The sequence below is a fragment of the Schistocerca americana genome, chromosome 4 (assembly GCF_021461395.2).
Source record: "Schistocerca americana isolate TAMUIC-IGC-003095 chromosome 4, iqSchAmer2.1, whole genome shotgun sequence".
NCBI classification, from domain to species: Eukaryota; Metazoa; Arthropoda; class Insecta; order Orthoptera; family Acrididae; genus Schistocerca; species Schistocerca americana.
This window is the reverse complement of record NC_060122.1, coordinates 535085002-535110085: the sequence shown is the minus strand read 5'-3', so window position 1 is coordinate 535110085 and position 25084 is coordinate 535085002. Positions and strand designations below refer to the sequence as shown.

Sequence of the window (25084 nt, the reverse complement as noted above, 5' to 3'; positions counted from 1 at the left end):
TTATTTAGAGTGGGCGCTGTGTTTTGCTGGTAGGCTTCTCCTTGTTGATTTTCATCGTTATTGTTGAAATGAAAGAGTCATGTCGTTATGAGATATTTTCACTTACCTCTTGAAATTTAAGTAATTGTAGCATTACCTCAGTGTGATCTAATCATTTTTATTTCATTCAAGTGATCAGTCAACTAATGTGCAATTTAAATTTTCATCACTTTTACATGGCGACACGGACAAGAATAAATAAATGATAACGAAACTATATATCAACATCTATTTATATTGAATGACTTTTTTTGTTACAAATACCATCTTTTGTTTCTAATTACATGTTGTATGAAAATAAATTAAAATCTGATAGGAACATCAGCAAGGCATTTTTGTTAAATGAAAACATTATGTACATAAATAACACATTTCCATCTTTGGAAGTAGAAAACTATTTTATTTTCCACTTCACTGTTATTTCTCGAAAATTGTAAATCAATATCTATTAATTCACATTTTCAATCATTAATAAATAATTGATTTCCAGGAAGATTCGAACAAAGAACTTTACGATTACAAGACCTCTGTGTTACACACATCTCGTTCTTTTATATAAAAACCATTATTGAACTGAAACACAATGAATTACGATGAGTAATTTTACTGTTATAAATACAGGGTGATCATTAATAAAACCGACAAACTGCAAGGACGGCTTTCTCACTGGAAATGGAGGAAAAAATGGCCTATGGACATGTATCCAAAAATGCGTCATTGCCGCGGTAAGTTGAGCTGACTAATGACAATTCCACTGACCAAGTGAAGTTTGGAAGGTAGGAGACGAGGTACTGTCAAAATTGAAGCTGTGAGGACGGATCGTGAGACGTGGTTGGGTAGCTTCGATGATAGAGCAATTGCCACGAAAGGTAAAGGTCATGAGTTCGAGTCTCGGCCCGAGACGCAGTTTTAATATTCCAGGAAGTTTTATATCATCGCACACTCCGCTGCAGAGTGAAAATCTCACTCTGGAAACATCCCCCAGGCTGTGGCTAAGCCACGTCTTCACAGTATCCTTTCTTCCAGGAATGCTAGTTCTGCAAGGTTTCGCAGGAGAGCTTCTGTGGAGTTTGGAAGGTAGGACACGAGGTACTGGCGGAATTAAAGCTGTGAGGACAGGGCGTGAATCGTACTTGGATAGCTCAGATGGTAGAGCACTTGCTGGGGAAAGGCAAAGGTCCCTAGTTCGATTATCTGTCCGGCACACAGTTTTAATCCGATAGGAAGTTACACATGGCAATACTATTATTGCTGAATCCTGGAAATATGTTAGTATTTGCTGTAGATATCAACCATGATGACGGAGAAAGGTAGTTTCATAGCACTCTATCATTTGCGACAGTTTTCAGCATTCTTGTGCCTGTCTTTGAGTGTTTTATCCAAAACCTGTAATAACTAGAATGACGTTAGTGGTCAAACCATTAACTAGTTACACTAAATTTTCATCTTCAGTTCAAATCGAAATTTGTTACACCTGAGAAATCTATTTACGATCACATAGATCCAGATGACAAGTAGTGATTCCAAACAATATAACATACACTGATAACCCCAAACAACATGATCAGTCCGTACCGCGAGAGTGAATGCTGCCTGGTGACGTTAAGCGATAAGGAAGTACACTGAAGAGCCAAAGAAACCGGTACATCTGACCCCGAGAGCACGCGGAAGTGCCGCAACACGACGTGGCATGGACTCGGCTAGTATCTGAAGTAGTGCTGGAAGGGACTGACACAACGAATCTTACAGGGCTGTCCATAAATCCATGAGCACGAGGGGGCGGAGAACTCTTCTGAACAGCACGTTTCAAGGCATCCCAGATATGCTCAATAATGTTCATGTCTGGGGAGTTTGGTGGCCAGCGGAAGTGTTTAAATTCAGAAGAGTGTTTCTGGAGCCGCTCTATAGCAATTCTGGACGTGTGGATTATAGTATTGTCCTGCTAGAATTGCCTAAGTCCGTCGGAATGCACAATGGACGTGAATGGATGCAGGTGATCAGCCAGAATACTTACGTATGTGTTGCCTGTCAGAGTCGTAAGTAGACATATAGGGGTCCATATCACTCCAACTGCATACGCCCCACACCATTACAGAGCCTCCATCAGCTTGAACAGTCCCCTGCTGACATGCAGGGTTCATGGATTCATGAGGTTGTCTCCATGCCCGTACACGTCCATCCACCAGATAAAATTTGAAACGAAACTTGTCCGACCAGAATGTTTTCAGTCATCAACAGTCCAATGTCCTTGTTGACGGGCCCAGGCGAGGCGTAAAGCTTTCTGTCGTGCAGTCGTCGAGGGTACACGAGGGGGCGTTCGGCTCCGAAAGGCCATATCGATGATGTTACGTTGAATGGCTTGCACACTGACACTTGTTGATGTCCCATCATTGAAACCTGTCGCAATTTGCAGGAGGGTTGCACTTCTGTCACGTTGAACGATTCTCTTCAGTTCCGTTCTCAAAGGATCTTTTTCCGGCTGCAGCGTTGTCAGAGATTAGATGTTTTTGAGGATTCCTGATATTCACGGTAAACTCCTGAAATGCTCGTACGGGAAAATCTCCACTTCATCGCCACCTCGGAGATGTTTCGTCCCATCGTTCTTGTGCCAACTATAATACCACATTCAAACTCATTTAAATCTTGATAACCTACCGCTGTAGCAGCAGAGCCGATCAAACAACTGCGGCAGTCAGTTCAGCTTTATATAGGCGTTGCCGACCGCAGCGCCGTATTCTTCCGGTTTAAATATCTCTGTATTTGAATTCCCGTGCCTATCTGTTTCTTTGGAGCTTCAGTGTATGTATAAGAGCACGAGAGAGGATCGGGTAGCCATTCTAGCGGCGATGATACTGGCCGCAAATGGGGAAATCCATTGCTATAAACGACTTTGACAAAGGGATTACTGTTAACACCAAGCGTCTCGGAAACAGCAAAGCTGGTCTGCTGTTAGTTTTCTACTGTCGTGAGAAGACCTAGGAAGTGGTTGAAGGGAGGTAAAACCACAGCAGGCGACATGGTGTTGGACGCCCACGCCACATTACAGGGGATGGGGTTTGGAGTCTTGCCCGCTCTGTAAAAGGAACAAATTTGTGGCAGGTCTGACGGCAGAGTACAATGCTAGTAAAGGCACAAGTGTTTCGAAATATCCAGTTTCTGAATGTGGGCGATCCCTACGTTTTCTAATGTTAACTCAAACAACATCATGAGTTACGAATGCAGTTGGTAAGAGATCATGAAGTCTGTACCACGAAACAATGGAAACATACCAGCAGGTTGGGTGAATTACATTTCTTGTTGTGGAATCTTGCCCACTCGTCTAATATAGGGTGCCTAGGAAGTTGTTTTCTCGGATAGTTAGACAACATTCAAGAATATCTTATTAATGGAGTTTATTAGAGTAAATTATACTGACAATACTTAACGTTGCCTTTTTACAAATAGGTGTCGCAAAGAATTGGGACATGCAAGTAATCAATGTCCTTCGATATATACAATTTCCATGCAAGCAAAACACGCAAGTTCGTAAGTCAAGGCTATATATTTTATGGTGTTAGGACAGCAACCAGCCACAAATTTACTTTGAGTTCCTTTATTCAAAGGAAACCGTTACCGGTTTCGAATCGTTGTGATTCATCAGCACACGGTTTACACGCTTTCTTTAAGACATTTGGTGTGTTTTTATAGATTAACTGTCGTGAAACGTCGGTTTCGAGTGTTCGTTTGAATAAAGGAACTCAAAGTAAATTTGTGGCTGGTTGCTGTCCTAACACCATCAACATTTGTCTTCAAATAACAGCCACGGTCTCCATGTCATCATATGACAAAATTGTATATAGTTTATATCACAGCTCGTCTTCTTCTAGTGCGGCTCCTCTAATGCGGACGAGGCATAGCGGAGCGACCCTTATATTCTCTTCGTGTAGGGGCCGCTCCTGTCGTGGTGCGTCCCCCCTCAGCCTACTATTGGCTGACGGCGTCTCACAGCCCTCTCTGCTGCAACGTTTCGGGACGACGTGCCGGCGCTTGATGTTACGCCGGAACACTTGTTACACCAGGTCGGTAGTTGTTTCCGGATGCGTCGTCATCCCGACGAACGGCTACCTGAAACATTCACAATGCCACGGATCCAGACCAGTGAGGGCAGCATTATAGAGTGGGGAACATTCATGTGTACTACCGTGCTAGTAATAGAAGGCACAAAGACCGCTGTAGACAACGTGAACATTAGTGCGACTATCTGCATCCCTTTACGCTTGATGTCTCCGGCGGAGATAGCATCTTCCGGCCATAACTGTATGTGTCACAAGGCTACAATCGCGCTACAGTTGTTGCCACAGAATTCGCATGTTCTGAAGACATATGAGACGCTATGGGGAGCCAGTCCCACGCCCACAAACTACCATCCCATAATTTGCGGATAGTACGTGATCTGTGCCTAGACATCTGGTGTCACCTACCTCCGAAAAACAATGAAATCCACGCTCCGTAAACTCACTGCTGCACTGCATTCCAAACAAAACGCTTTTAAGCAAGTATCTCATGTTTTGGATCCTCAGTGTATTGCGTCATTGAATGAAATATGTGTTCGTTGGCTTACTTGACGAATACCTTGTTCGAAAATGTCTCGGTCATGCAGTCGCATGGATTTGTTGTACAACGAACGGTCCATTTGACTACATTCCCGAGACTTCATTCGGTGTAAGTGTTCCCACCTTACAGACTGTCAGAGAACTTAGCATGTTTCTCGTACTGAAAATCGTTATAATTGTGCCCGATAATATGTGAAGCTTCTACATTTAGTTATATTTGGCCAGTAATGCACAAACGAGCAGTAACAAAAATTTATTGACTATATCCTCAAAGCACACGCAGACAAATACGTACGAAGCTGGTTTGACTGCAAATATATTTACACATACTAATACTATAAATGTGAAAGTTCTCTGTTTCGCTTTAAAGACTGAAACGCTGAACCGATTTTGATGAAATTTGGTGTGGAGATAACTTGGACGCTTAGGAACAACACAGGCTACTTAGAAAGTATGTAGTAAAATACATTTATTGATTTGAAGAATATAATGCGAAATATGGCACAATAATTGCTATTCGAAAATGCTATGTACTCTTTGACTTTTGAACTGTTGTATTTGCGAAAATGCTTTTATTTCTACATCTACATCTACATTGATACTCCGCAAGCCACCCAACGGTGTGTGGCGGAGGGCACTTTACGTGCTACTGTCATTACCTCCCTTTCCTGTTCCAGTCGCGTATGGTTCGCGGGAAGAACGACTGTCTGAAAGCCTCCGTGCGCGCTCTAATCTCTATAATTTTACATTCGTGATCTCCTCGGGAAGTATAAGTAGGGGGAAGCAATATATTCGATACCTCATCCAGAAACGCACCCTCTCGAAACCTGGCGAGCAAGCTACACCGCGATGCAGAGCGCCTCTCTTGCAGAGTCTGCCACTTGAGTTTATTAAACATCTCCGTAACGCTATCACGGTTACCAAACAACCCAGTGACGAAACGCACAGCTCTTCTTTGGATCTTCTCTATCTCCTCCGTCAACCCGACCTGGTACGGATCCCACACTGATGAGCAATACTCAAGTATAGGTCGAACGAGTGTTTTGTAAGCCACCTCCTTTGTTGATGGACTACATTTTCTAAGCACTCTCCCAATGAATCTCAACCTGGTACCCGCCTTACCAACAATTAATTTTATATGATCATTCCACTTCAAATCGTTCCGTACGCATACTCCCAGATATTTTACAGAAGTAACTGCTACCAGTGTTTGTTCCGCTATCACATAATCATACAATAAAGGATCCTTCTTTCTATGTATTCGCAATACATTACATTTGTCTATGATAAGGGTCAGTTGCCACTCCCTGCACCAAGTGCCTATCCGCTGCAGATCTTCCTGTAATTCGCTACAATTTTCTAATGCAGCAACTTCTCTGTATACTACAGCATCATCCGCGAAAAGCCGCATGGAACTTCCGACACTATCTACTAAGTCATTTATATATATTGTGAAAAGCAATGGTCCCATAACACTCCCCTGTGGCACGCCAGAGGTTACTTTAACGTCTGTAGACGTCTCTCCATTGATAACAACATGCTGTGTTCTGTTTGCTAAAAACTCTTCAATCCAGCCACACAGCTGGTCTGATATTCCGTAGGCTCTTACTTTGTTTATCAGGCGACAGTGCGGAACTGTATCGAACGCCTTCCGGAAGTTTGATACTGTTTATATAATGGGATTCAATACAATGCTTCTAAATCCTTCATGAGTTTAATGAGTACTTTCATATCAATATCAGTCACAAATCCATTGCATTTTAGCCGCTCAGTGTCACGCTCCTTAATAGCTTCTAAGATGCGTAACATGTGTCAGCTGTTGGTGGTTTTCTTATGAGCATTTTGGACCATCGGGTTCTATTACACGGCGAAATCGAATTTCTTCCGCTGGCGTCTCGGTGTGTACGTTGTCCTCATCATAATTTTACCACCGTCGACTCTTTAGAGTGGCGTCAGATGATAGGACTTGCACCTTACGTTCCCAAACAGTATTTCTAGCTCATTAAAGCTATACACACATATCATTTCGTTTTACTGATACGTAAGTGCAGCTGCAGTTGAGAAGAATCTATTTTTGAAACGGTCAGCGATTCATAAAATGTTACTAGGAATATAAGTCAACAGTTTGTGGCCTAACTGAACTGTGGAATTAAATGTATGGATAATGCTGTGACAGAGGAATTTAGTCACTTCTCAAGTAGATTGTTCAGATTAATCATTGAAGCGAAGATAATTATATGTGAATTATGAGCAGATGCTCACAGTTCATGTAGACACGATGCCATATATGATCGTGACAAAGGTGTCCGCATATACATAGTGTAACAGGTAGCCGGCCGGGCGGTTCTAGGCGCTACAGTTTGGAACCGCGCGACCGCTACGTCGCAGGTTCGAATCCTGCCTTGGGCATGGATGTGTGTGCTGTCCTTAGGTTAGTTAGGTTTAAGTAGTTCTAAGTTCTAGGGGACTGATGACCTCAGAAGTTAAGTCCCATAGTGCTCAGAGCCATTTGAACAATTTTTGTTTTTTTTTGTAACAGGTATAAGTGCTTATATTTTTATGTGTGGTACCCCGGTATGAACACCCTTCAGTATTTTTTTCCTGCATCGAACGGTACACCCATAGACATGTAGCAAACGTTACTACCTGATTTTTTTTAGCACAGTCGTTACTGCACCACCAAGTAGACTACGCCTGTCAGTGCTGTCATAGACTAACTGTTTTGCGTCCATGCATCCGTGCTTCAGCACCTGACCTGCTGTCAGGAGAAAAGAAGTATTAATGGCTTGCCACATTTACTTGGAGATACTAACCAACCTAAGAACATACTACTCCTAACAGCTATAATTATTAGTCTACAAGTGAACTAACTAAATACTCATGTAATGTTGTTCAGTACACCGTCCTCACTCGCCAGTAAAAATATCTGCATTTATACCTATTGCACCCTATACTTATCCAGATCGTGACAATAATCTAAAACTGTAATTTTTTTTGACTGATTCAGTGAGTTCGAGAACATGTCGTGCCCATAATATATATGTCATCTCAAACGTCTGATATACATGCAATCAATATCTTTTGAAGCTAGATTACTTTATGACCTAAAAGATACCATAACCATAAATTACTAGTGTAGGTACCATAACCATAATTTACTGGGATATGTTTGATATTATTATTATGAATGCCACCTTTTTTTTATTTCACGATACAAAATTTAAGGTCAGCATATCCAATGAGCTAGAAAATATTAATAAAATATGCATGGTGGGTATGATTATACTTTCACTTCTTGAACTAGTGTAGGCGGAAAACTGTGTACCCTATGGTTATCCAACTTGCTAGGAATGATTTTCCGACTGTGCGCTGCAGGATTTGTTTTGTTAATAGCGCTAGTATCATGACTTCCCACTAGGTGCCCGTACTGGTACGGCGACATAGTGTTCAAACACAAGCATCAGTGTGCACTATACAGTTGCCGACAGTCAACATGGGTCTGGACAAGGTGAGCAGGGCTTTGCTCGTAAAGCTGTTTTATCAAAACAACAGCAATAGTTCTGATGCTCTTCGGGAGTATCGACGCATTAAAGGAATATGGATGGTGCTCCCTCTGGACTGGGGTTGAAGACATGATTCGGAATCACAAATTAACTGGCAATTTGGGAATTGTTCCTGCGAGAAGCCGACGGCCAACTACGCTACGAACAGATAAACTTTGTCAGTGCTGAGAATGCTGGACGCAATATGCGACCTTCAAGCTGTTCACTAGCTGTGCCGCACCAGCTGAACATTTCATGGTCATCTGTCCGGAAAGTGTGACGAACAACTGTGAAATGGTATCTCTAGTGTGGTTTCAGGTTGTTGTCGATGCAGATAGTCGTCACATTGAGTAACATTTTTAACCTTGAACGTAAACATGGTGTGGAAATTGAAACGTGTCTCTTTCAATCCCTTATTCGCTCTTCCCTTCCACATGTCTTTATAAATGTTTCCTCAAATGTTTACTATCCTATGATTACTCGTTTTTCATGAGGACCTTCTCAAGTAGCGAAAGTTTAATTAAAAGCACGCTATACATTTATTCACATACTAGACCCACTGAAAATTAATACTCTGAAAAAGAAATTATCAGATCGACTGAGGAAATCCTGTAGTATATCAACAGAAATAACTAGGCAGAATTTAGTACTTAAACTGGAGGAACGGCGTATGAGTGATAGCGGCTGTTTATTTTATTTAGATGCATTCTATAGCACATCTTTTTCTTAGAAAACGCATCTGATCAATTTAATGAATTTGTTGCGTTATTTTAATGTTTCGTATTTTTAATACTCACTGGAATCAGAAAATTTGAATAAAATGTAAATTAAACTTACAATTAATACGGGAAAGTCTACGAAAAAATTTTCTAATTATCGGAGAGAACTAACACTTAACAGGCTGGGACTTAACAAAGATGATCGTCGGCTCCCTAGCATGAAATGTCTGCATATCAACAGGACTGTAGAATTCGTTACTCTATGTTTGCGTGTTGCCGTGTGTTGCTTCATACATCTTAATAAGGCCTCAACTTCTGGACAGGTCAGCTTTTTCGACCTTGAAAATTCACACTTTTAATTCTCATTTCTTGCGTACAAATTGGCTTTTTTCCTTTCGACTGATGTTCTTAAATTCGTATTCGTATATACGTACAGATAATCACACATGAATAGCCGTGTTGTTCAGAGTGTACTATAATCATTCTTCTTGCCCACTGACAGATGGTAAACGTTTTGTAGGAAGGAAAAGGAGATCTCCTTGAGGGAACCGAGAGCGGATGTCTGGCAGACACATGCAGAAATGTTTACATTGTTCTGAGAATCGCAGCTAGAATCGGCACGACATAATGCACTTTCTGCAGCACTGTAAGCGTTGCCTAAGGAAGCGACGGCGTAATGATTGGGAACCATGTTTCAGCAATGTTCTGAAAAGGTTCTGAACCGCCATGGCTCCAAAACAGCGCCGAAACCTCCACAGAGACAAGGAGACGGCATAGTTCGCTATAAACAAGTTGACAACCAGTAAAACGCAAGCCAAGAAGTGCTTACCAAAGCCAAGAAGTGCTTACCAAAGCCAAGAAGTGCTTACCAAAGCCAAGAAGTGCTTACCAAAGCCAAGAAGTGAGCCAAGAAGTGCTTGCCAAAGCCAAGAAGTGCTTGCCAAAGCCAAGACGTTTCCCAGTGTGCTAGACAACACTTGTGTTAAGCAGATCACCGAAAATAATTTCTAGCAAAGCTTCAGACTGGCAGACGTTTACGGAACGTATGTTTTCTCTTTCACATGACTTTTACTTGTTTTCGATGTTGTCACAGTTTAGATTTTTATTTTATTTCATTTCAGTGAAAAGTGGCTGTGTATTCAATATCAAACTTTCATCACTCTGTTCTCACTGCTTCAGCAAACTACTTGTACCAAACACGACATGTTCTTATGTTGGTGTTGTTGTTGTTGTCTTCAGTCCTGAGACTGGTTTGATGCAGCTCTCCATGCTACTCTATCCTGTGCAAGCCTTATCATCTCCCAGTACTTACTGCAACCTACATCCTTCTGAATCTGCTTAGTGTATTCATCTCTTGGTCTCCCTCTACGATTTTTACCCTCCAAGCTGCCCTCCAATGCTACATTTGTGGTCCCTTGATGCCTCAGAACATGTCCTACCAACCAGTCACTTCTTCTCAAGCTGTGCCACAAACTACTCCTCTCCCCAATTCTGTTCAATACCTCCTCATTAGTTATGTGATCTACCCATCTAATCTTCAGCATTCTTCTGTAGCACCACATTTCAAAAGCTTCTATTCTCTTCTTGTCCAAACTATTTATCGTCCATGTTTCACTTCCATACACGGCTACACTCCATACAAATACTTTCAGAAATGACTTCCTGGCACTTAAATCTATTCTCAATGTTAACAAATTTCTCTTCTACAGAAATGCTTTCCTTGCCATTGCCAGTCTACATTTTATAGCCTCTCTACTTCGACCATCATCAGTTATTTTGCTCCCCAAATAGCAAATCTCCTTTACTACTTTAAGCGTCTCATTTCCTAATCTAATTCCCTTCGCATCATCCGACTTAATTCGACTACATTCCATTATCCTCGTTTTGCTTTTGTTGATGTTCACCTTATATCCTCCTTTCAAGACACTGTCCATTCCGTCCAACTGCTCTTCCAAGTCCTTTGCTGTCACTGACAGAGTTACAATGTCATCGGCGAACCTCAAAGTTTTTATTTCTTCTCCCTGGACTTTAATACCCACTCCGAATTTTTCTTTTCTTTCTTTTCTTTCCTTTACTGCTTGCTCAATATACAGATTGAATAACATCAGGGACAGGCTACAACCCTGTCTCACTCCCTTCCCAACCGGTGCTTCCCTTTCATGCCCCTCGACTCTTATAACTGCCATCTGCTTTCTGTACAAATTGTAAATAGCCTTTCGCTCCCTGTATTTTACCCCCGCCACCTTCAGAATTTGAAAGAGAGTATTCCAGTCACCATTGTGAAAAGCTTTCTCTAAGTCTACAAATGCTAGAAATGTAGGTTTGCCTTTCCTTAATCTATTTTCTAAGATAAGTCGTAGGGTCAGTATTGCCTCACGTGTTCCAACATTTCTGCGGAATTCAAACTGATCTTCGCCGAGGTAGGCTTCTACCAGTTTTTCCATTCGTCTGTAAAGAATACGCCTTAGTATTTTGCAGCTGTGACTTATTAAACTGATAGTTCGGTATCTGTCAACACCTGCTTTCTTTGGGATTGGAATTATTATATTCTTCTTGAAGTCTGAGGGTATTTCGCCTGTCTCATACATCTTGCTCACCAGATGGTAGAGTTTTGTCAGGATTGGCTCTCTCAAGGCCGTCAGTAGTTCCAATGGAAGGTTGTCTACTCCAGGAGCCTTGTTTCGACTCTCTTTCAGTGCTCTGTCAAACGATTCACGCAGTATCGTATCTTCCATTTCATCTTCTTCTACATCATCTTCCATTTCCATAAAATTGTCCTCAACTACATCGCCCTTATATAGACCCTCTATATACTCCTTCCATCTTTCTGCTTTCCCTTCTTTGCTTGGAACTGGGTTTCCACCTGAGCTCTTGATATTCATACAAGTGGTTCTCTTTTCTCCAAAGGTCTCTTTTATTTTCCTGTAGGCAGTATCTATCTTACCCCTAGTGAGATAAGCCTCTACATCCTTACATTTGTCCTCTAGCCATCCATGCTTAGCCATTTTGCACTTCCCGTCGATCTCATTTATGAGACGTTTGTATTCCCTTTGGCCTGCTTCATTTACTGCGTGTTTGCCTTTTCTCCTTTCATCAATTAAATTCAATATTTCTTCTGTTACCCAAGGATTTCTACTAGCCCTCGTCGTTTTACCTACTTGATCCTCTGCTGCCTTCACTGTAACATCTCTCAAAGCTACCCATTATTCTTCTACTGTATTTCTTTCCCCCATTCCTGTCAATTGCTCCCTTATCCTCTCCCTGAAACTCTGTACAACCTCTGGTTCTTTCAGTTTATCCAGGTCCCATCTCCTTAAATTCCCACCTTTTTGTAGTTTCTTCAGTTTTAATCTACAGTTCATAACCAATAGATTGTGGTCAGAGTCCACATCTGCCCCTGGAAATGTCTTACAATTTAAAACCTGGTTCCTGAATCTCTGTCTTACCATTATATATTCTGATACCTTTTAGTATCTCCAGGATTCTTCCACGTATAAAACCCTCTTTTGTGATTATTGAACCAAGTGTTAGCTATAATTAAGTTATGCCCTGGGCAAAATTCTACCAGACGGCTTCCTCTTTCATTTCTCTCCCCCAATCCATATTCTCCCACTATGTTTCCTTCTCTCCCTTTTCCTACTCTCGAATTCGTCACCCATGAGTATTAAATTTTCGTCTCCCTTCACTACCTGAATGATTTCTTTTATCTCCATACATTTCATCAATTTCTTCATCATCTGCAGAGCTAGTTGGCATATAAACTTGTACTACTGTAGTAGGCATGGGCTTCGTGTCTATCTTGGCCACAATAATGTGTTCGCTATGCTGTTGGTAGTAGCTTACCCGCACTCCAGTTTTTTTATTCATTATTAAACCTACTCCTGCATTACCCCTATTTGATTTTGTATTTATAACCCTGTATTCACCTGACCAAAAGTCTTGTTCCTCCTGCCATCTGCTACCTGCCCGATTAAGGGATATGAAATTCCACGCTCCGATCCGTAGAACGCCAGTTTCCTTTCTCCTGATACCGACATCCCCTTGAGTAGTCACCGCCCGGACATCCGAATGGGGGACTATTTTACTTCCGGAATATTTTACCCAAGAGGACGCCATCATCATTTAACCATACTAACCATACAGTAAAGCTGCATGCCCTCGGGAAAAATTACGGCTGTAGTTCCCCCTTGCTTTCAGCCGTTCACAGTACCCGCACAGCAAGGCCGTTTTGGTTAATGTTACAATGCCACAAGGCCAGATCAGACAATCATCCAGACTGTTGCCCCTGCAACTACTGAAAAGGCTGCTGCCCCTCTTCAGGAACCACATGTTTGTCTGGCCTCTCAACAGATACCCCTCCGTTGTGGTTGCACCTACGGTACGGCCATCTGTATCGCTGAGGCACGCAAGCCTACCCACCAACGGCAAGGTCCATGGTTCATGGGGTTCATGTTCTTATGTTACTGAATGCTATTCATACAATTGAAGTAGGTGAACACCGTGTGAAAAGGTACTCACTCTTTCGGTTGCTGCTAAGGAAATAATGGCTATTCCGAGCACATTAGATGGGCCGAGCTGTGAACTGTGTAGCTGGTAACGAAAACCTTCATCATTCATTACGCATGTATATTGCGTTTTTCTTGTGAAACTCATTCTGATCATTTCCCGACGACAGCGTAGGGCTGTATTGCGTTTCGTGTGTGTAGTATCTTCCTTAACCACATTTATATTTTGTGTTGATTATCAATTAAAACTAAAGCCACAATCTAGCCGTATTATGGTTGCGGAACTGCCGCTAGTTGGCGTTCGTAAGTTCTGTACTTGAATCGTATCTTCTTTCTCGCCCGACTAATAGTTCAGCACGTGTCGAGGACCATACGGACGTCGTTAGTTCCCGTGCTTTTCCTTATAACATCTTGTAATTTATTCCCATCTGTTCTCTTCGAACATTTTGTAAGTACGATTGAGATATAGCGCTGGTTTCTACGTTAGTTGCACGTCACCTCGCATTATGTGGCCTCATATTTTGGCTACATCTGTAAATGTTAATATATGTAATTGAAACTGTTATTGACTTCGACAATTTTGCTTGAAATATAGTGATTAACATAAGACTGTTTAGTGTTTTGTTCAACACAAACCAATAAGTATCACCATTTTCCCTTCTGTGGTTCCTCAAGGTCGCAGTTATATACATTTATAACAAATGACGCTACGCATGTCGAAAATAAATACCGGGTGATAAAGAAGTCAGTATAAATTTGAAAACTTAATTAACCACGGAATAATGTAGATAGAGAGATAAAAATTGACACACATGCTTGGAATGATATGAGGTTTTATTAGAACAAAAAGAAAAACAAAGTTCACAAAATGTCCGACAGACGGCGCTGGACAGCAAAACGTCAGTGACTGCGCATGACAATCGTGTATAAAAGGAGCTGTAATAAGAGAGAGAATCAGATGCACCAGCAGTCGCAGCATGTTGACGTTACCCAAAAAGGCGCTGTTAGTGAAGTTGTATAATCAGAATGGGGAATGCACTAGTTCAGCGTTACGATACTATCGCCATAGGATGGGGATTCGAACAGATAAAGATCTGTTGACAAATGCAGCTGTGGCGAGAATGATTTCGAAGTTCGAAGCCACAGGTTGTTTAGACGATAGACACCATAGGGACTGACCGATCACAAGGCGTAATGTTGCTGAGACAGTACAGGACGAAATGGAGACTGTAGCGGGTTCGTCTATGCACGGGGAAGTCAGCGCTCGTGCAGTCGCACATCGCACCGGCATTCCATAAACTACTGTTTGGTTGGCACTTAGACATACCCTCCGATGTTAACCGCACAAAATCCATCGGCATCATGAACTGTTCAAAAGATGGCGGAAGTAACTTGTTGTGAACCGACGAAGCTCATTTCACGATCCGAGGGTCTGTCAACGCCCACAACTGGACAACGTGGACCGAAAATCCTAGAACTGTCGTGGAAACTCCATTGCACGACGGGAAAGTTACGGTATGGCTTGGATTTACATCTATCGTTATCAGGCCTTTTTCCTTGAGGGAGATGCGTGATTCTGGTTTTTTAAATGCTACCGTGACGGGTGAGAGGTACGTCGATTTGTTACAGAATCGCATCATCCCCAGCCTGGCTGATAAACACCTACTGGAACGTACGATGTTTATGCAGGATGGCGCACTACTCCATATTGCTAGAAGCGTGAAAGATCTCTTGCGCGCATCGTTTTGTGATGATCGCGTGCTAAGCAGCCACTTTCGTCGTGCTTGGCCTCCCACATCCCAGACCTCAGTCCGTGCGATTATTGGCTTTGGGGTTACCTGAAGTCGCAAGTGTAACGTGATCGACCTACATCTCTAGGGATGCTGAAAGACAACATCCGACGCCAATGCCTCACCATAACTCCGGACATGCTTTACAGTGCTGTTTACAACATTATTCCTCGACTACAGCTATTGTTGAGGAATGATGGTGGACATATTGAGCATTTCCTGTAAAGAACATCATCTTGGCTTTGTCTTCCTTTGTTATGCTAATTATTGCTATTATGATCAGATGAAGCGCCATCTGTAGGCCATTTTTTGAACTTTTGTAATTTTTTGGTTCTAATAAAACCCCATGTCATTCCAAGTATGTGTCAATTTCTGCTTCTCTATCTACATTATTCTGCAATTTATTCAGATTTCAAATTTATACTGACTTTTTGATCATCTGTTACATTTTTTCCAGTGTATAAGATACGTTGAAACGTCCCCTTAGAAAAATTTATGAATGACTGGGCTGATAAACCTCTTACATTATTTGCTTTTCAAACAGCTGAGCAAAACTGAACGTACTCAGACAATACTCTCTTTACTTATTCTGATCGATACTAAACTGACGCACAATATTTTTAGCGTAACGCAATCTGACTTTCAAAAAATCCCTACAAAAGAATGGCCCTGACTAACTATAACCGCGCTACAGTCTGGAACCGCACGACCACTACGGTCGCAGGTTCGAATCCTGCCTCGGGCATGGATGTGTGTGATGTCCTTAGGTTAGTTAGGTTTAAGTAGTTCTAAGCTCTAGGGGACTTATGACCACAGCAGTTGAGTCCCATAGTACTCAGAGCCATTTGAACCATTTTGAACTAACTGTAACCTATAACTTTCATGAATCACTTGCCTCACAAAAATCTAACTATTGTAATACAGCGAGCGCCAATACTGCCAGCTAAATAAGATTCTAACTGCTGAAGGCGCTAACTACTGATAGGCATAGTCGGCAAATGAAAGATTTTGATAGAGAACAAACAATGTATTAACCTTAATAGTGTTCAAAAGTCGTTAGATATATATATATATAAAAATTTACTGTCTCTGATGCCAATAAATACATATTAAAGTTAGACTTTTATATGTATCAAGAAATGCCAGTGCATCTAGATAAAGTCTAGTTCAAGCTAGTTTAAGCTCTAATTTACTTCTCTGAAGCACAAACAGGTCGATTTCATAGGTACATCTTCTAGCCGTAACATTTTAACTTACACTACGATCGACGCAGCTAGGAGGTAGCTTACCTTGTATAAGTGTGAGGAGACGTCTCCTTTCCACGCTGTCAGTCGCCTGCTGTGACGAACTGTGCGCAGGCTTTCGGGCTTGCCGGAGTTTCCCATTAGGCTGCCGCAGGCCTATCCCGTGTAGCAGGATGGTTGGTTGGTTGGTTTGGCGAAGGAGACCAGACAGCGAGGTCATCGGTCTCATCGGATTAGGGAAGGACGGGGAAGGAAGTCGGCCGTGCCCTTTGAAAGGAACCATCCCGGCATTTGCCTGGAGCGATTTAGGGAAATCGCGGAAAACCTAAATCAGGATGGCCGGACGCGGGATTGAACCGTCGTCCTATCGAATGCGAGTCCAGTGGTAGCAGGATGTCCAACCCGGAACGTGTATCTCCGTCCATGCCAAACGCCTATGATAGTATTGATATGTTATGAATGTATTTCCTTACGACAGTTCCTAGTATTGAATAATTAACTAAATTAAAATTAACAAGTTATTATTTGGAAAATAAGTTAACAACTAAAAGTTTCATGATGGTCAAGTTACACGAATTGTGAAGAAGGGTGTGGTAGGGCAACTACGTTGCACCATGCAAAACCCATCACTGCTACGAAGCTCCATGATAAGTCTGATACAGACGGAGATGGTACCCTTAGGTCGTGGTAGCGTTAAATTCTCTGTGAAGTTCAGCGTACAGTAAGTTCCCTATTACCTGCGTTCCTGCAGACTAGACTGCACTGAAAATAGGAAAACGTGGATTATCCATAATACATATGTCTTTAACGGAAACTAGTATAACTGCTATCTACAAAACACGCTACATGTCGCATCTGAAAGCCCATTGCATTATCTACACGTTATTCGCCGGAAACTGACTACTTATTCGCACTGCACCATTAAAACTCACTGTTTTTCGTGTCACTTTCTTTCAGTTCGTTCTCGGGAAATAATAGACTTTTTCTGTGTTTTTCATTCATTATTTGTGGTAGACGTTTCTAATTTTTCGGGAAGTCGAAACATAGATATATTCAACAAATCAGAGCATTTTAATGGATCGGTGTGCTACGCAACAGAATCTTTATTCGCCTCGTCTACGATAGCCAACAAAACAGCCAAGGACGTGTAACATGGAAAGAGTCACGGAATTCACCTGAAGATCAAATGAGAAGCAACGGAAAACCATTTCTGGAATGTCAGACTGTGGCATTATGGTTCAAATGGCTCTAAGCACTATGGGACTCAACATCTTAGGTCATAAGTCCCCTAGAACTTAGAACTAATTAAACCTAACTAACCTAAGGACATCACACACACCCATGCCCGAGGCAGGATTCGAACCTGCGACCGTAGCAGTCCCGCGGTTCCGGACTGCAGCGCCAGAACCGCTAGACCACCGCGGCCGGCTGTGGCATTATGGCTCACATCGTCGAGTCACATAAATAAGTGTGTTATGAACGAAAATATTCGTCCTAATTGTAACAGAATAAATCAGGCTTTGATTATTGGTTTCCAAAAATTGCAGTACTGTGTGCGGATAAGCTGAAAAACCATATAATCCACAACCAAATAATCGGGAACATGCTATATTTGTCATCACACGAGAAGCTTTTAGTAAGCAAACACTTTTTTATCCGAAAGTCGGTTGGTTTCATTCAGGATTCCAATATACCACATTATTCCCCACTCTTTTGCTTACAAAATCCTGGTTTTCAACATGAACTCCGTTCTCTGTGACGGCCATACTCCACCTTATCGGGAGAGCCTGTATGTCCTCATGGGCCACGCGGGTCTGAGGCGCCTTGCAGGGTCCGCGCGGTTCCCCCCGGCGGAGGTTCGAGTCCTCCCTCGGGCATAGGTGTGTGTGTTTTAGGTTAAGTAGTGTGTAAGCTTAGGGACTGATGACCTTAGCAGTTAAGTCCCATAAGATTTCACACACATTTGTATATATATATATATATATATATATATATATATATACACACCTTTGAGTACCCAAACTGGCTGATAAGTGCGTCAGTGCTACTAACAGGGACGTCCAGCTGTGCGGCGAGGTGTTTGCATTTGGCCCGTCAATCACCTCGAATGAGACTGACCGTACGTTCCCACGTTGCAGGAGAGTCACAACTGTGTGTGGCAGGCTAACACACGAGAGATCGGACAAGTTTGTGCTATCTTGTTGCGATGATGATAGACTCGTCCAAGAATGCATCGTGAGTATTTCACTGCCAGGCCTCCGTAGACTTCATGATAGCATCTATGAATACCCGCGACGCTCTGGTTTTCCACCAAAAGGAACTTAATGACCAGTGACCGCTCTCTGCTTGGAACACACCCCCGTTACAGAAGCCATTTGGAAGGTTACGTATAAAGCCGCTGCCGGTCGTAACTTCATGAAACTCTAGGAGCTGAAGCAGGAATATCTCTCGATGTCCCACAACTAAATCCGCATTTTTCAACCGAAATCGGCTGACAGTGTCCCATACTTATTCAATGCTCCCAGTAAATTGTCATCAATGTTGTAATCACTTTCTCTTTGGTGACAGAGACATTTTTGCTGTCGGGATGACCCGGCCAGAAATTCTTACGTCAGTTGACAGTACTTTGTTGTTTTAGAAATTTAACTAAGAATAAATAGTAATACCTCGAACAGCTAGACCACAAGAACGAATTATTGTTCTGAGCTAGATGAGCTGCTCCAAGTCTCTGCGAAAAATTACAAATGAGAAGCAAGGAACGTGAAACTGCAAAAGTGTAGTTCACTTTTGTGCAGCGAGTCGATTATGGAGGGGTATCTACAGCAGAAGTAGTAAGTTGTAATACGTATTTGGAAGGATTTATATCCTGGGCTCAGCGAAACAATATTGTTTAGCCGATATAATTGGTGCGTTTTCTAACTGTACCTCAGTTTTTCCTCTGATTCTCTCTTTCTCTCTTTCTCTCTCTCTCTCTCTCTCTCTCTCTCTCTCTCTCTCTCTCTCTCCCTCTCCCTCTCCCTCTCACACACACTGTTTAACGTCAATTTAGTGGAAAATGAAATTTATTGTCCACGGACCCATCCTCTACCTGTCGACTATCTTTCGTAGTTTTTCACAACATGATGAGAGTATGACATACTGTCGAAAATGATTTCCATATTTCATTCCTGTAATATACAGTTGTGTGTACAAAAGCTTTTCGCCCACGCATTTACCTGCTGACAGAAGGTATCTCACTGGTATATGGTCACCGTGGATGTACAGAAAGCCTTTCCTTGTTCTGAAGCTGTGGGACGAGTTACCGGTTGTAAACTACCCAGGTATGCAAGGGAGAAATCTGGTCCATTGTTAGCAAAAATTTTTAGCTGTTGTATGATTTAAGTATACGATTGTAGTTGCAATAGTGAAATGAACCGTATGAAAACATTCGACATTATTGTGAACGGTTACATCATGCCTGTAGCGCTATGTGACAGTGCTCTACCATTTAATAACATCCTCTTTATAAAAGGTCGTGGGGACCTTACTCCAACTTCCTTTCCGTTTTTTTTCTCTTCTACGTGGTGTATAGTCTCTGTGTACTTGACGGCTGATAATTCGTCAGTCATGTAACAGTTCCACATCAAACGGTGTGATTATACCTCCCAATCTCAGGTAGTAACTTGTAGAACTATAACAGGTTACTGAAGCCTGTCTCGATGGCGGGGAAGTCTGTTGCCCGGTCGCCGCAGCGGCAACTAGACTGACGGGCTATTAGCAAATAATTTACCTTACGGGGGTAAATGAAACGACGAGTGATCACCGTCCAATCTCACGAGCGCCCCAAATGCCTACCTGTACCAAAAACGGCGCTCCAGCTCCGATACGTTTCATTAAAAACTGAGATAAATACTCTGGCGGAAAAAATCGCAGTACCAAGAAGGAGTTGTGAGACACAAACGAAAGCCGAGCGGGATTAGCCGAGCGGTCTAGGGCGCTGCAGTCATGGACTATGCGGCTGGTCTCGGCGGGGGTTAGAGTCCTCCCTCGGGCATGGGTGTGTGTGTGTTTGTCCTTAGGATAACTTAGGTTAAGTAGTGTGTAAGCTTAGGGACTGACGACCTTAGCAGCTAAGTTCCATAAGATTTCACACACATTTTTCACATACACTGTAACAACAACAACGCTGTACTATTGTACATATAAAATTTTTTCTTCTGTATTTTCGAAAAAATAGTGAAATCGATGTTACGATTTCATTTCTTTTTTGTTTCATGCCATTATGTTAAAGAAACTGTAAGCAATTTTCGATGTGAATATTAATATTTATGTCGAATTTCAAGCAATATTATAACAAAATTCAAATGTAAGAAACGTTGAAACTATTGTAAGATGTCGAAGTTGTAATTGTGCGTCTGGTCCATACGTAGGCAAAGTATTGGGATATGTAGAATGCAAAACCTCTGGTGAATACCCTGTCTGTAGGGGAGCAGCAAAAGGTGGATGGCAGGCGAGCGCGGGAAAATGGACACGGGCGCTGTACGGCATAACGGGCTCAGCAGTGGTAGTCGGAGTTGGGCATTGATCTGAGCAACACGTTCTGGGTCGAGGAGGCTCTCCTGGAAAACGTGATTTCGTTGAGCCTCGGATGTGCAGTTTCCGACGTCTATACGGCATGGCTATATTCCATAGGCACTAAACGGAAAAGTAATGCGACGCTAAGAAGAAGCGAAGTGCCGATACATCAAGAGCCATTGTTGTGATTGTATGTGTGCTCTGTGCCTCGCCATCTCGCCGCCTGCTGACCGCCGCATCGATACGAACAGGTTGAAACTTTTAGTACTGTATTCGTGTGGACCAGTGTGACTTTTGTTCCATACTGTTCAATAACAACTTAAATTTTACCAGAACTGTCCTATCATTTAATTATCCTCACAACTAACCTAGACAGGGTCCTTTCCACATGTTGTGCAATCCGAGTGTACCGAGATTAAGATTTAAAGTTTGTGTTAATAATAATTACCTGCAGACCTAGCTATGTTAGAATGATGTTTAAAGAACTGTTTTGTTTATGAATTAATAGAGGGATAGCATAGGTCTGACAAAGTGGGAAGATAATTTTGAAATTGGTTTAGTAATGAAGTTTAATTATTTTGAGGCAGATATAATGATATTTAAATGAGCAGGAAATAAGATAAAAAGAGTAGTAATTCATATATTGGAAATCTTGAGTGCTTAATGCTTTCAATAATCAAAATTTTCAGTACAGTGATCATAACAGTTTTAGGGTCCCCCCCCCCCCCTCCCCCGCCCTCTTTCTTATTCATTTGAATTCTGAAGTGTACTGAACTGATTTGACCAGCAAGGCTAAAGCCAATATAAAAACCAAAATTTATCAGTGTTTTACATTTATCAAAATTGACATTGTGTGTTTCGAAAGTGCTATTTCTAGGGTAACCTATGCCCGATTTTAATCAGATCAATGGACAGTACGAAGTGTTGTAGTAAACATTATAGTGTAATCAGGTTCGCAGGAGGGCTTCTGTAAAGTTTGGAAGGTAGGAGACGAGGTACTGGCAGAAGTAAAGCTGTGAGCACCGGGCGTGAGTCGTGCTTCGGTAGCTCAGTTGGTAGAGCACTTGCCCACGAAAGGCAAAGGTCCCGAGTTTGAGTCTCGTACTTGCTTCGGCAGTACATATACTAAAATTGGAACGATACAGAGAAGATTAGCATGGCCCCTGCGCAAGGATGACACGCAAAATCGTGAAGCGTTCCAGTATCGGCAGTTCCGTTTCAGCCGCGCTCGCGAGTGGCCGCTGTTAACTGTTGCGCTGCACTTCAGTGTTTACATCGCTGTACTTGTGCTTCGCCGAGTGCCGTCCGTCCGTTAATCTCCGTGTTCGTTCCTGTTCCTTGTGATCTGATCGCTCTTTCTGGTCTTGCTGCTGCTACTTGGAATCTCGGTTGTTTAACCGAAATTGCTTCGCTGGATTAACCATGGCTACAAACCTCAGGAAGAAAACTCTGGTATTTGCTTTTGACAAAGAATCCCGTCCTGTTCAGCCGACATCCCTGGAAATTGATGACTGGATTACACAGGTAATTGGTCTAAATTCTGAAACCGTTCATACCTGGCAACTGGATCAAGAAAAATACTGTGTTTTTGTCAAGTTAATCAGTGCTTCGACTGTTGATAAAGTGTTACGAAAGTGGGGCTATGAAGTAGATTTTGTGCATAGAAATGGTTATAAAAGTAAGGTTTCCATCTATAGAGCGGACATTCATTACAAAACCGTTCGTGTCTTGAATCTCCCCATTGAAATTGAAAATGATAAGATTAAGGAAGCTCTTTTAAACTACGGAGACGTTAAATCAATTGCAAATGAAAGATGGTCGCCTCGCTTTAAACTGCAGAGTTTTAACGGGGTCCGCTGTGTAGAGATGGACGTTAAGACGAATATTCCGTCTCACATAACTGTTTGTGGGTATAAGGCACAAATTGTTTATACAGGTCAGGAAGCTACATGTCATATATGTAACGAAACCGGCCACTTCAGACAAGAATGTCCGCGGCGAACTGTTGTGCTTAAAAGTAATTTGATACAGCGTCAGAAGCTTACCTTAAATGATCTGTTACCAAAGAATAGCCCGGAACAACTGGTTGAGGATGTTTACGCAGCGGGACAAGCTGATGTCTCGCTTCACGATTACAGTCAATTTCCCCCGTTAACAACAAAAGGAAACCCCGTTGCCACTACTCGTGAAACTGAAATGCAACCGAAAAAACGACCTCTGGAGATAACTGATAGTTGCTCAGAGGACGAGCTGTCTTGTCCCACTCCCTCACTTCGCAAGCAAAAACAGTGCGATGAGAAGGCAGAGGAACCTGAAGGCAAAATGCGAATGGAAACTAATGAACAGAAAGGTAATACACATACGGTACCAGAAAATGAAAGGGGTGTAAGTAGCATTAATTTGCAAGAAACAACAGGTGCAGTAGCCGATTGCAAAGATCAGAATCTATCTGTTAATAAACAAATTCAGGGAGAGGATGCAAAACTGCAGTCTCCATTTGTTTCCCTCGATCAGAAAGTGAGTGAAATTACTAAAGAACGAGGAAGTGGTGGCCAAACTGAAATCACGGTCAACACCTCAGGGCAGGCGCCGGCAACCGAAATTGCTAAAGCGTCTGCTGCTGCTCCAGATAAGCCGCGAAGTAAAATACCGACGCAACCAAATGAGAATGTAGCTCGTAACCAAGGGAAGAGAAAATCCAGTAGGGGCGACCCAAGCCCAAAGAATGTTCAGTCCGAAACGGTCGTACACGAATCACTGGAGGAAAAATCAGAAAGTTTACCAGGAAATCAGTCTGCTTGCGGCACAAGAGAAAACATCAGAAGTAGAAAAAAACGGGACAGTAACTAATAAACTGGTTGAAGTGTTATTTCATGTTCAGCCTTCCGAGAAAACGTTACAGCTTAACTGAACCCTGAACCACAGTAAACTAAATTAGTTCAACAAAACAACTACATAGTGACAGCACAATGACGCAATCTTATTCTGTCACCACTATAAACATAAATAAAATCACGACCGGTTTGAAATTATCGGCCCTTAAGGAATTTTTGTACGAATCCGCGACTGATATTGCCCTGTTACAAGAAGTTCTAGTTTCGGATTTGGTAATTCCCGGTTTTGTCAGTTACATAAATGTGTCTCCCGAAACAAGTGTTGGAACAGCTATTTTGGTAAGGGAAGGGATTACAGTAAGCGAGGTGGAACGACTGGAATCCGGAAGGGGAATAGGACTAAATATCTATGATGTGACTATCATCAACTTGTACGCCCCTTCAGGAAGTTCTCATCGAGCTGACAGGGCACGTTTCTTCAAAGATGACCTGATATACTTGTTACGGAAATCACCAAGACAGTTATTACTTGGAGGTGATTTTAATTGTGTTTTAAATCGAAAAGATCAGTTACCTAATTTTAATTTCTCAAGTGAACTAAAACAATTAGTTACTGGTTTAGAATTAAAGGATATATGGGAAATCAAATACCCCTCCACTGTTGAGTTCACTTATGTCACGGCAACATCACGTAGCAGGATTGATAGACTATATATTTCTAAAAATCTTGTAACTTCCGTGACAAAAGTAGAAACCATTCCTACGTACTTTTCAGACCATTCAAGTGTCTTAGCTTGCATAAATCTAACAAGACAGCCGGTTCGCCGATTCAAGAATCAGTGGAATTTGAACACTTCCTTGTTAGTTAATCATGATTTAGAAGATCTGATTAAAGAAACATGGGCAATATGCCTGCGAGCCCGTAGTAGATATGCCACTGCTATTGACTGGTGGGTTAAAATGGCAAAGCCAAAGTTGAGGAAAGTTCTTATTCAATACAGTGCCCAGAGCGCAAGGGAAATGAAATGCACTATAGAGTATTACTATTCCGTTTTGAGAGATCTATATGATCAAGTCTCAGCAGGTTCCTCACTGCGGATAGCAGACATAAAAAAAGTCAATGCCAAGTTACTTAATATCAAGAGAAGTCAAATGGAAGGGTTGAAAATAAAATCGAAGGCAAATTCGGTGTCAGCAGATGAAACTACTTCCCTATATCATTTAGTGAAGCATACGAAAAACGGGAGAAGGACTTTTATTGAAGA

General features: G+C 42.0%; 1 protein-coding gene and 1 non-coding gene across 2 annotated transcripts in view; both read left to right on the top strand.

Annotated features, from left to right (window-relative positions):
- The window catches only part of LOC124613600 (neuroendocrine convertase 2), a 1535239-nt gene that overhangs the window by 393060 nt on the left and 1117095 nt on the right, over positions 1 to 25084 (top strand). The window lies entirely within an intron of this gene.
- Positions 22087 to 22193, top strand: LOC124614509. The gene has a single exon (XR_006979735.1). It is a non-coding gene; the product is annotated as a U6 spliceosomal RNA (small nuclear RNA).